The sequence below is a fragment of the Trichosurus vulpecula genome, chromosome 5 (genome assembly GCF_011100635.1).
Source record: "Trichosurus vulpecula isolate mTriVul1 chromosome 5, mTriVul1.pri, whole genome shotgun sequence".
NCBI lineage: Eukaryota > Metazoa > Chordata > Mammalia > Diprotodontia > Phalangeridae > Trichosurus > Trichosurus vulpecula.
In genome coordinates, this window is record NC_050577.1 from 206596463 (window position 1) to 206606219 (window position 9757).

General features: G+C 41.0%; 1 non-coding gene across 1 annotated transcript; it reads left to right on the forward strand.

Moving 5' to 3' along the window:
- The first annotated feature begins 471 nt into the window (after nt 1-471).
- Nucleotides 472-579, forward strand: LOC118852468. The gene has a single exon (XR_005010546.1). It is a non-coding gene; the product is annotated as a U6 spliceosomal RNA (small nuclear RNA).
- Nucleotides 580-9757: the final 9178 nt, after the last annotated feature.

Here is a 9757-nt window from a genome sequence, read left to right on the forward strand (position 1 = left end):
CACCATGGGAGGGAATATCTTCACCAATAAGATCGCACCTGAAATATAAGTTTCTCTATCAAGAAGAATAATCTTTGAACAAAAAAGAACAGAATAAAAATGGCTAGTAGAGAGTTGGAACCAAAGATAAGTGAACAGATGAGAGCACAAATCTGCCCTTCACAAACTCGAGTCACCAGACCCAGACAAATCACATCACACCATAAACAACAACTAGCACCACTGAGCACCTATTAAGTGCCAGGTGCTAGATTTGGAAGCAGTGGAGAGAGGGCCAGGCCTGGAGTCAGAAAGACTCATCTTCCCCAGTTCAAATCTGGCCTCAGACACTAACTGTGTGAGCCTGGGCAAGTCAGTTCACCCTGTTTGCCTCAGTTTCCTCATCTGTAAAGTGAGCTGCAGAAGGAAACGGCAAACCACTCCAGTATCTTTGCCAAGAAAACCCCAAATGGGATCAAAAAGAGTCAGAAACAACTAAAAAAACTACTGAACTGAACATATAAAATTGGAACTATACAAAGATTAGCTTGGACCATGAGCAGGAAGGACATGAAAATTTGTGAAATGTTCCATATTTTTCCCGAGTAAAGAATGGATCCAAATCCATTTTTTTTTTGCCATTAAACACAATTTTTCCAAGAATTTATGATCCCATCATCCAGTGTTTTGAAAGCATGCTCGAACTTTACTCTTAAGTTTTTGTTGAAAATCTGGACAAGTGTCAGAATTCTGAGTGTGAGACCCTGAGAAAAATCACTTCTCTGAGTAAATTTTCTCATCTGTAAAGTGGAGGTGATACTGATTCTAGCACTCATCTCACAGGATTACTTTGAGGTTGAAATAAGACAATATATGCAAACCACTTTGAAAACCTATAATATATCAAATGTGCCACGCATTGCATATACAAAAGACAAAAAAAATGCCCTTAAGGAGCTTACATTCTACAGAAGGCAAACACAAATAAGTAAATATTCTGTTATGTTAAAGATGACCAAGTGAATAGGAGTTTAACAGCCCAGTTCCTATACAAGTACCCCAGCAAAGGACAAAAGAGAGCATCAGACAAATATGATCAAGAAATCCAAACAGAAACTAAAGTTTCTCCCAACCCAGATCTGCACCAGGGGACAGCCAGAAGCCTGCATACATCAAGGAAGGAGCCCAGCCAGGAGAGCTGAGGAGAGCAGTGTTCAGAAGTCGTCCAGCCTAAACATGGAACGCTTGCAGGATGCCCAGATACCGAAGCACTGTGCAGCAGAGAGAAAGCGGGCCAGCAGAGCTCCAAAGTTTCCCCAGGGCAGTTACGATGTTCTGACCCACAAGAAGCTGACTGGAAGTCACAGCCAACAGAAACAGCTGAGATAACAGAGATCAGGACCAAATAGGGTCCCCCACCATCCTATCCAAGAGGGCTGGATCTGGCCCTAACACAAAATCCCAATTCAGGCTTGAAATATTAGTAAACAGAAGATAATGAACAAATAATTATGGATCAGACCATGTTTAATAGGTTTTTGTCAAGTACAAAAAAAAAGTGAATTTTAAAAAGAAAAAAATCATTGAATTATAGAAAATTTCTTAAGGGGGAATAGGAAAATCAGGAAAAGCCTGAAAGTAGTACTTGAGAGGACACTGTGACAGGTGAAGGCGAAGAAGAAATACATTTCAGACAACAGAGAGGGACAGTTTATGCAAAGATAGAGGGACAGGAGATGGATCCTCCGGGATAGAGAACAACAAATAGACCATTTTGGCTGGACAGTAGAATATGTCAAGGGAAGCAATGGGTAATAAGCCTGGATCGAGATTGTGAAGGGCTATAAGTGCCAAGCAAAACAGTCAGGAGTTGATACTAGAAGCAATAGAGTCCCTAAAGGTCTTGAACAGCAAGGGTTACAGCTCAGTGATTATTCTTGTGCTTTAGGAATATCACTTTGGCATCTGCAAAGAAGATGGAATGGAGAGGGGAGAAGGGAGACCAATTAAGAGACCTTTGCAGTTATCCAGGTGAGGTGATGAGGGCCTGAATTAGAATGCTAGCACTGTGAATGGAGATAGAGAATGGATGCCAGAGATGTGGGAGAGGCTGAGGCAGGATTCACAACACTCACCAACTGAATGTGAATGGGGGCAAGGGGAGTGGACAGGAGAGTAAAGAGTCAAGTCATCCTACTCAATAACAAGCTCCGTTTTGGATATGCTGAGCTTGAGACAGTTATGGAACATTCAGTTCAAAATATACACTATGCACTGAGGAGATCAGGAGAAAGAGCCTTAGGGTTGGATATATAGATCTTGGCATATCTGCACAGAGGTGATAATTGTCTCTGGCTCCTTTGGGTTCAATGATATAATGAAGGAAGAGAAGTGGGGCTAGGAGAGAGCCTTGAACCAACTGATGGGGAGGGAGAAAAAGGAGGGAAGCAAAGAGGGGAAACTGATGATGGATGATCAAGCAATGCAGACTGAGGAACAGACATGGGTAGAACCAAGAAAGTAGTCTCATGAACCAAGAGAGAAGAAAGTAACCAGGAATATGTGTCAAATGCTGCAAAAAGGTCCAGAAGGATGAGGACTGGGAAAGGGCCACTGGATTTGACAATTAAGAGATCACCAGCAACTTTGGAAAGATCCATTTCAACGGAGCAATGAAGTCAAAAGTCATACTGTTAGGTGTGAAGAAGTGAATGCAAGCAGAGGAAGTAAAGGCAAGGTGTACAGAGAGCTTCAACTATGAAAGGAAGAAGAAAGAAAAATATAGTTTGAGTTGATGGTGGAGCCAAGTAAAGGGTTTTTTTTGAGATGATGAGGCATATTTGTAGGTAGTGGGGAAGGAGCCAGTAGATGGAGAAGAATTCTGGAGGCAGTCTTTCAGAGGAGACAGGGATGGCATCAAAGGTCTAAGGAGAAGAGTAGATAACCTGATGATAAGACTGACTTTTCAAAAACTGAAATAAAAAAGGAGAGAATGAGGATTAATATCAAAGGATTTGGAGATATAAGGTAAGAGAGAAAAGCCAACCCCATACGGAATTAGTGGCCAAGTCTTATCAGTTCCACATCTTTAACAACTCTAGTTTCCATACCCTAACTCTTTACTTACACCACAACCACCCTGGTTGAGGTCCTTATCACCTCTCAACTGGACTATGGTTAACAGCCTCCTAATTGATCTTCCACCTTCAGTCACTTCTTCTCCAAACCATCTTCCACAGAGCTGTCAAATCTTATTCCTAAATAGAGGTCTAACCACTGCCTTTGCCTGCTGCTCAAGAAGGTTCAATGGCTCCCTACTATGTGTAGGATCAAATATAATGTTTGGCATTATAACTCCTCATAGTCTCGCTCCAGGATTGTACATTGCTCAATCTCACACACTATATGCTCTAAGCAAAATGACCTCTTTTTTGTTCCCTAGACTCAAGAGTAGATTTCCATTTTTCACTGTGTCTGGGTGTACGCGGGCTGCTCCTAAGGCCTAGAATGCTGGCCTTCCTCTCCTCCAGCCATAGTTACCTCCAGCAAGGGTCAGCCCAAGAGTCTTCTCCTTTAAAAGTTTTCTTTTGTGATTCCCAAGTTGTGGGCCAAGCCCCCTCCCTTTATATACACAAACACACCCATCATTATTTATTTATCTGTGATCTTGTATTTTCACAGAGGGATGACAAGCTCCCAGAGGGCAGGAACTGCTTAACTTCTGTATTTGTATTTCTAGGGCCAAGTGACACATAGTAGGTTGAACATCAATCTGTAAACATTTATTAAGATTGCTAAGTGGCAGGCACAGACAGACAACAGGGGAGGAAAAGAAAAGGGAGGGGAGGAGAGAGGAGAGAGCATTCCAGTCACGGGAGACAGTCGAAGAAAATGTGTGGAGCTGAAAGATGGAGTGTCTTCCTGGAATAGCCAAGAGGCCAATATGACTAGATTCAAGAGTATATATCAGAAAGCAAAGCATAAGAATCCTGGAAAGGTAGGAGGGGTCTAGGTTACCAAGGCTTTGAATAACAAACAGCACTCTGTATTTGTTCTAGGAGGCACTGAAGAAGCCACTGTTGTTTACTGAGTATGGAGTGGGGTGACTTGGTCAGATCTGTGCTTTAGGAAAATCACTTGAGTAACTTGAGGATTGACTGCAGAGGGGAGAGTCTTGAGGCAGGCAGACCCACCAACAGACTACTGCAATAGTCCTGGTGTGAGACAGTCTTCACTAGCTGTGCTAGTGTTTACTCTGGGGAGAAGAAGACCAAAGTAGGAAAGGAGATCCTATGCTGAGAGGGTGGAGGGTTCATTATGCCTTTCTTAATTGCTCAGCAATCACAGCACAAAGTCAGTGATCTTTGAAAAATCTTGGAGAGCAAAGGTACTGATTTTCACAAAAAGAGTCACCACCTATACTCTGGTATGCTTGACTGGTAAAATCTTAAAGAGTATTAGTGAACATTTCCTTTTTGACATTCCCTAAACTGGCAGATCAGAGGTCTGTTTTAAATATGGCCTACCTGGATTTCTGCAAATCATTTTATGAGGTCTCTTGTGCTGGCCCTGGACAATATAGGTTGGACAACAGAACCATGAGGTAGATTTGGAATCAATTTCAACTAAGAGGTCTCCAGGAGCACATTTAAGGAACATCTCCTTGGTCCTGTGTAGTTTAATATTAATCACATAGACAAAGGCACTGATGTCATAATTATCAAACCCATGTTTACAAACATGTTACAAACATGTTAGATGACTAGTCATAAACCAAAAAGACTGACAAATTATAAGGTTGGGCTGAATCTAATAGGATGAAATTTACTAGGGATGAATGTTAAAAGTTACAACATCTCTCACATCCATTCCCTTTCTCTCCACTTACATAGCCACCAGGCCTTCATCATCTCTTGTATGGACCATCACAATAGCCTCCTAGTCAGTCTCCCTGCCTCCAGTTTCTTCCTCTTCAATCCAACCTCCACAAAGCTGCCAAAATGATATTCTTCAAGCACAGGACTGACTATGTCGTTCTCTGCCAATAAACTCCAGTGGCTCTCTAATACCTCTAGGATAGAATGCAAATGCTTTTGGCATTTAAAGCCCCTCAAAACCTGGCTTTCACCTGTCTTCTCAGGGTTATTATGCATAATCCCCCTCATTCATTCAGCTGCCTAGCCAAATTGGCTTCCTTGCTGTTTGTCACATAAGACACTCCATCTCTGTTTACTTGCCTTTGCAAGAGGGCACCTTATGTCTGGAATACACACTTTCCTCATTTCCATACCATGTGATTTCATTGGTGCAGGGAAAAACCTCTTTCTACCAATGGAAAGACTGTGAGCAGTAAGAGGTTAAGTGACTTGTTGAGGGTCAGGCTGCCAATAGTTGTCAGAGGCAGAATTTGAACTCAGGTCTTCCTGAGTCCAAGGCAAACTCTGAACTAGACCATACTTCCTTTCCCATCTGTAACAGTGAAGGGAAAAAAAGCCAGAGCAAACAAAGCTTATACCTAACCTCAAAGAAAAACTAAATCCCAAGTAACCTTCTGGAAAGAGTTTAGGCCAAAAGCAAGGCCAAATTCTCCTACTTTATTCAAAATGAATTCTAGAAAGTAAAATCCAAGAAGGCAGGAAAAGAAGGAAGAAAATGTCCAAGAAAATTAAAGATGCTTTTAATTTCCAGACATCTACCAAAGACAGGATAGAGGAAAACTAAAGACTCCATAGCAAATAAGTCATATCTAATGAAAAGATTCTAGACCAAGTGCCCCTGGTTTACAATTTCAAAGACACCATAACATAAGGCTATGTTAAGTAAATAGCAGCCTGTGTACTAGAGATTTCACCCATCCTTACAACAGAATATTAAGAATAGTTTTTCTGAATACAGATTACTTTTATTCATTTTACCTCCTCCCCGCCTCCACTTCCTTTTTAAGCTATGCTGGGGAAAGAAAGAATCCAAAAAAGGGGTAAAACCACTACTCAACATGGATCAGATAGTGATAACTGTCAAGAGAGAGGAGGCAGAACTGATCAATTTTTATTCTGTTTTATGCTTGTTCTGGAAAGCAGACTTTGCAGTTGAAAAGACAAAATAAAAATGGCTATTGTGGAGTGGATACTCAAGATAAATGGGGAGAGATTAAGAAAAATCAGCCACTCTTAATTCATTACCTGGCCCAGATGAACTAAACCCTCAGATAAGCAAAGAACTGGTAGATATGACTGGTGAATCACTGTCAGTGATATCTGAAAGATCAGGCACTGCTGAACTGAAGAATGGCAACTGTTGTCCCAATTTTCAAAAAAGAGAACAGGGTGCAAACTCTAGGCCAGTGAGCTTGACTTCAATTCCTGGGAAAATTCTAGAATGGATCATTAAAGAGATCATTAGTGAACATTTGGAAAATGAAACACTTATCACAAAGAGCCAAAATGACCTCATGAAGAGTAGGTCATGCCAGATAAATCTTTTGATTTTTTTGACTGATGTAGTTATAGTTTACCTAGATTTTTAACAACTATCTCACACTACTCTTATAAAAAGGGGAGAGATGAGAGTAAAATTAGATAGGTTTAGAAATGGTGGAATGGCCAGACTGAAAATGATTTCATGTTAATTTGGAAAAGAGGTAGCTAATGGGATGACCCCAAAGATCTGTGCTTAGCCCTGTTGAATATTTTTTTATCAAAGACTTAGAAAAAAGGTATAAATGGCAAACTTTTGAAATGTGCAGATGACAAAAAGCTATGTAGGAAAGCTAACGCATCAGATGAGAGGATCCAAAAAGGTCTCAACAAAGTACTGAATCTAATAAGAAAAAAATTCATAGGGATAAATCTCCAAAAATCTGTCTTCACAAGTACAAGGTAGGGTAGCATGGTTGGACAGTGATTTGTCTGAAAAATATCTAGAGGTTTTAGTTAGCTGCAAGTTCAATGTGAGTCACCAGTATGATATTGCTGCCAAAAAAAAAAAAAAAGCAAATGCCATCTTGGACTGCATGAAGAGGCATCGCTTCCACAAATAAGGAGGTGATAGTCCCACTGTACTCTATTCTGGTCAAGCCACATGTAGCGTATGTGTTCAGTTCTGAGCATATTTCTAAGAAAGAGACTGATAAGCTTGAGCCACTTAGTGCAGCTAGGTGACACATTGGATAGGGCATCTGGTCTGAAGTCAGGAAAACTCATCTTCCTAAGTTCAAATCTGGCCTCAGACACTTACTGTCTGTGTGACCTTGGGCAAATCATTTAACCCTGTTTGCCTCAGTTTCCTCATCTGTAAACTGAGCTGGAGAAGCAAATGGCAAACCACTCCAGTAACTCTGCCAAGAAAACCCCAAATGCGGTTATGAAGAGGCAGACAATTAACAACGATGACAAAGCTTGAGAAAACTCAGAAGGGCAGTAAGGATGACAATGGTCGCCAAGTTCATGTCATGGGAGAGCAGCTGAAGGATCTGAAGATTTTAATTTGAAGAAGAGAAGAGTCAGGGAAAGCATGATAGCTGTTTTCAAGTACTTGAAAGACTGACATGGGGAAAAGGGATTAGACTTATTCTGCTAAACACCAACATTAAAATGATATATGGTTTGCACTCCAGGCAAAACCTACCCAGAATTCACACTTAATGAAGGCATCAACCAAGGTTTGGAGCTGAACTAAGGCCTTCCTTTGAAAAAGGTTTTCTTTCAAACAAACAATTTTAAAAGGGCTGGAAGACTTATTCTGTGTCTGAAGGCCAAGCCAACAGCAGTGGGTAGAAGTTGCAAAGAGGAAATTTAGGACTGATGTCTGGAAAAAACCTCCTAACAATCAGAAAGGAATGGACTGACCCAGAAGTAGTAGATTCCCCCTCCTGGAAGTATATAAGCAAAACCTGTTATATGGTAAGTGGGATGTCTTTGGGGGTATGTTTTCCACTAAACAACATTGCCTCTGAGTTCCCCTCAACTCTGAAATTCTGATCTTATTAAACATGCAGTTGATAGCTATGGCATAGGTCCATGAGAAGACTTGAGAATAGTGAAGACCACTCCTTGCCTGTGCCTTGACCAAAAGGATTTTGCTCATATACTCCTGGCCTGATTCTCAAATGGCAAAAATACACATTTGAGGAATTAAGAGAGGCTTATATAGCCCTATTATAATATGTTAACACCTAAAAGACCACTCTCCAACAAATTAAACCCCCAAAATGTATTCCCTATCTTGCTGATTTCACTACCTTGTCTTTAAGGCATCACTTCACCATTCTACTTTGTGTAAAATGATGGACTGTCCTGTTTGACTTCCTTAGTCCTGTGTGAAGTGAATGTGCTTCATTTCCAAGCTACCATTAGAAAGAAGAAGGGAAGGTATAATTTCTTAAAAGTTGGCTAGAGACAGGGAGCATCATTTGTTTACTGACCCAAAAAAGGGGATGTCAGACTCAGAGCACAACCAACCACTTTGAAAAATCTTGCTTAGAATACTATTTTCAGATACTTTAAAATATACTTTTAATATACAAAATGAGTCTTAGTTGAAGAAACAGGTCCAGGTTAGACAAGAATACATTCAACAGGAATACTCTATCATGTTTCTCCTACAGTCCTGGAACAAGGAGCTGAAACCTGCCCACTCTTGTCATTTAAGACAATCAAAAAAGCTAAAAGGTTTTTACAACTCAGAATGAAAGAAAACTGCAATTCTAGGGCTAAGACAATTCAGGCCAAGTTTCTGACCAAAGAGCATAGGATAATCATATCAGGGATTTATAAAGTCCTCTTAAAGGCCCCATTACAGACATGCTCACAGGAAAAGGCAGTCAGCCCAAAACAATAAATTGGCATCATCTTTATAATGCCAGGTAATGAGAAGTTGAAGCATGCCTGCTGGATAGAAGCATTTCATTCCTTAAATTAGATGTTTCTCTCATTACAAAACCCAGCTCATTCCAGGCCCTGGTTTACAGCCACCTGAGAATCTTAGATCCAGAATCTAGAGTTAAAAGGAACCGCAGGGGTCACTTAGCCCAACCAGTCTCATTTTACAGGCAAGAACACTGAGGTCCACGGAGGTTAAGTGACTTACTCAGGATGGCACAGGTGGGGAGTCCCAGGTCCTCTGACTCCAGGGCCCGTGCTTTTCCTACTGTACCATGCTGCCCACAGAAAGCCCCAATCACCAAACAAGCACTGATATCCTTATGCTTAAATACCACCTCACCCACACTCAGCATTCCTCAAAATAAAAATAAAACAAGTGTGTAGAAGAAACAGTGACTGTCCCCCACAAGCCACCTCCCACCTCCCTATAGCATTATGTAAACCATAATTAAAGTGTTAAAACACCAACATTAAATGATATAAATGTAGTTTGCACTCCAGGCAAAACCTACCCAGAATTCAAACCTAATGAAAGGATCGACCAAGAGATAGGTTTGGGACTGGACTAGGGCCTTCCTTTGAAAAAGGCTTTTTTTCCAAACAAACAATTATGAAAGGGCTGGAAGATTATTATTTTACAACAGCCAGGGTCCAGCCCAGAATCAAAGCATGTATCATTTCCGTAACCGGACAAATACCATCAGACTTGTATAAAGCACCTCACGGTGATGTGAAGATTGTCTCGACTCCTAGCACACAGAGGACACAAAACTTCCATAATAGTCTCTCTTTAAAATGAAGGATGGGGAGAGGGAAAAGAAGGGGATTCAGGGAGGAGAGTAGATAGGTTAGGGATGCAGCTTCCCTTCATTCATTCAACCCCAATCCATCTCCCC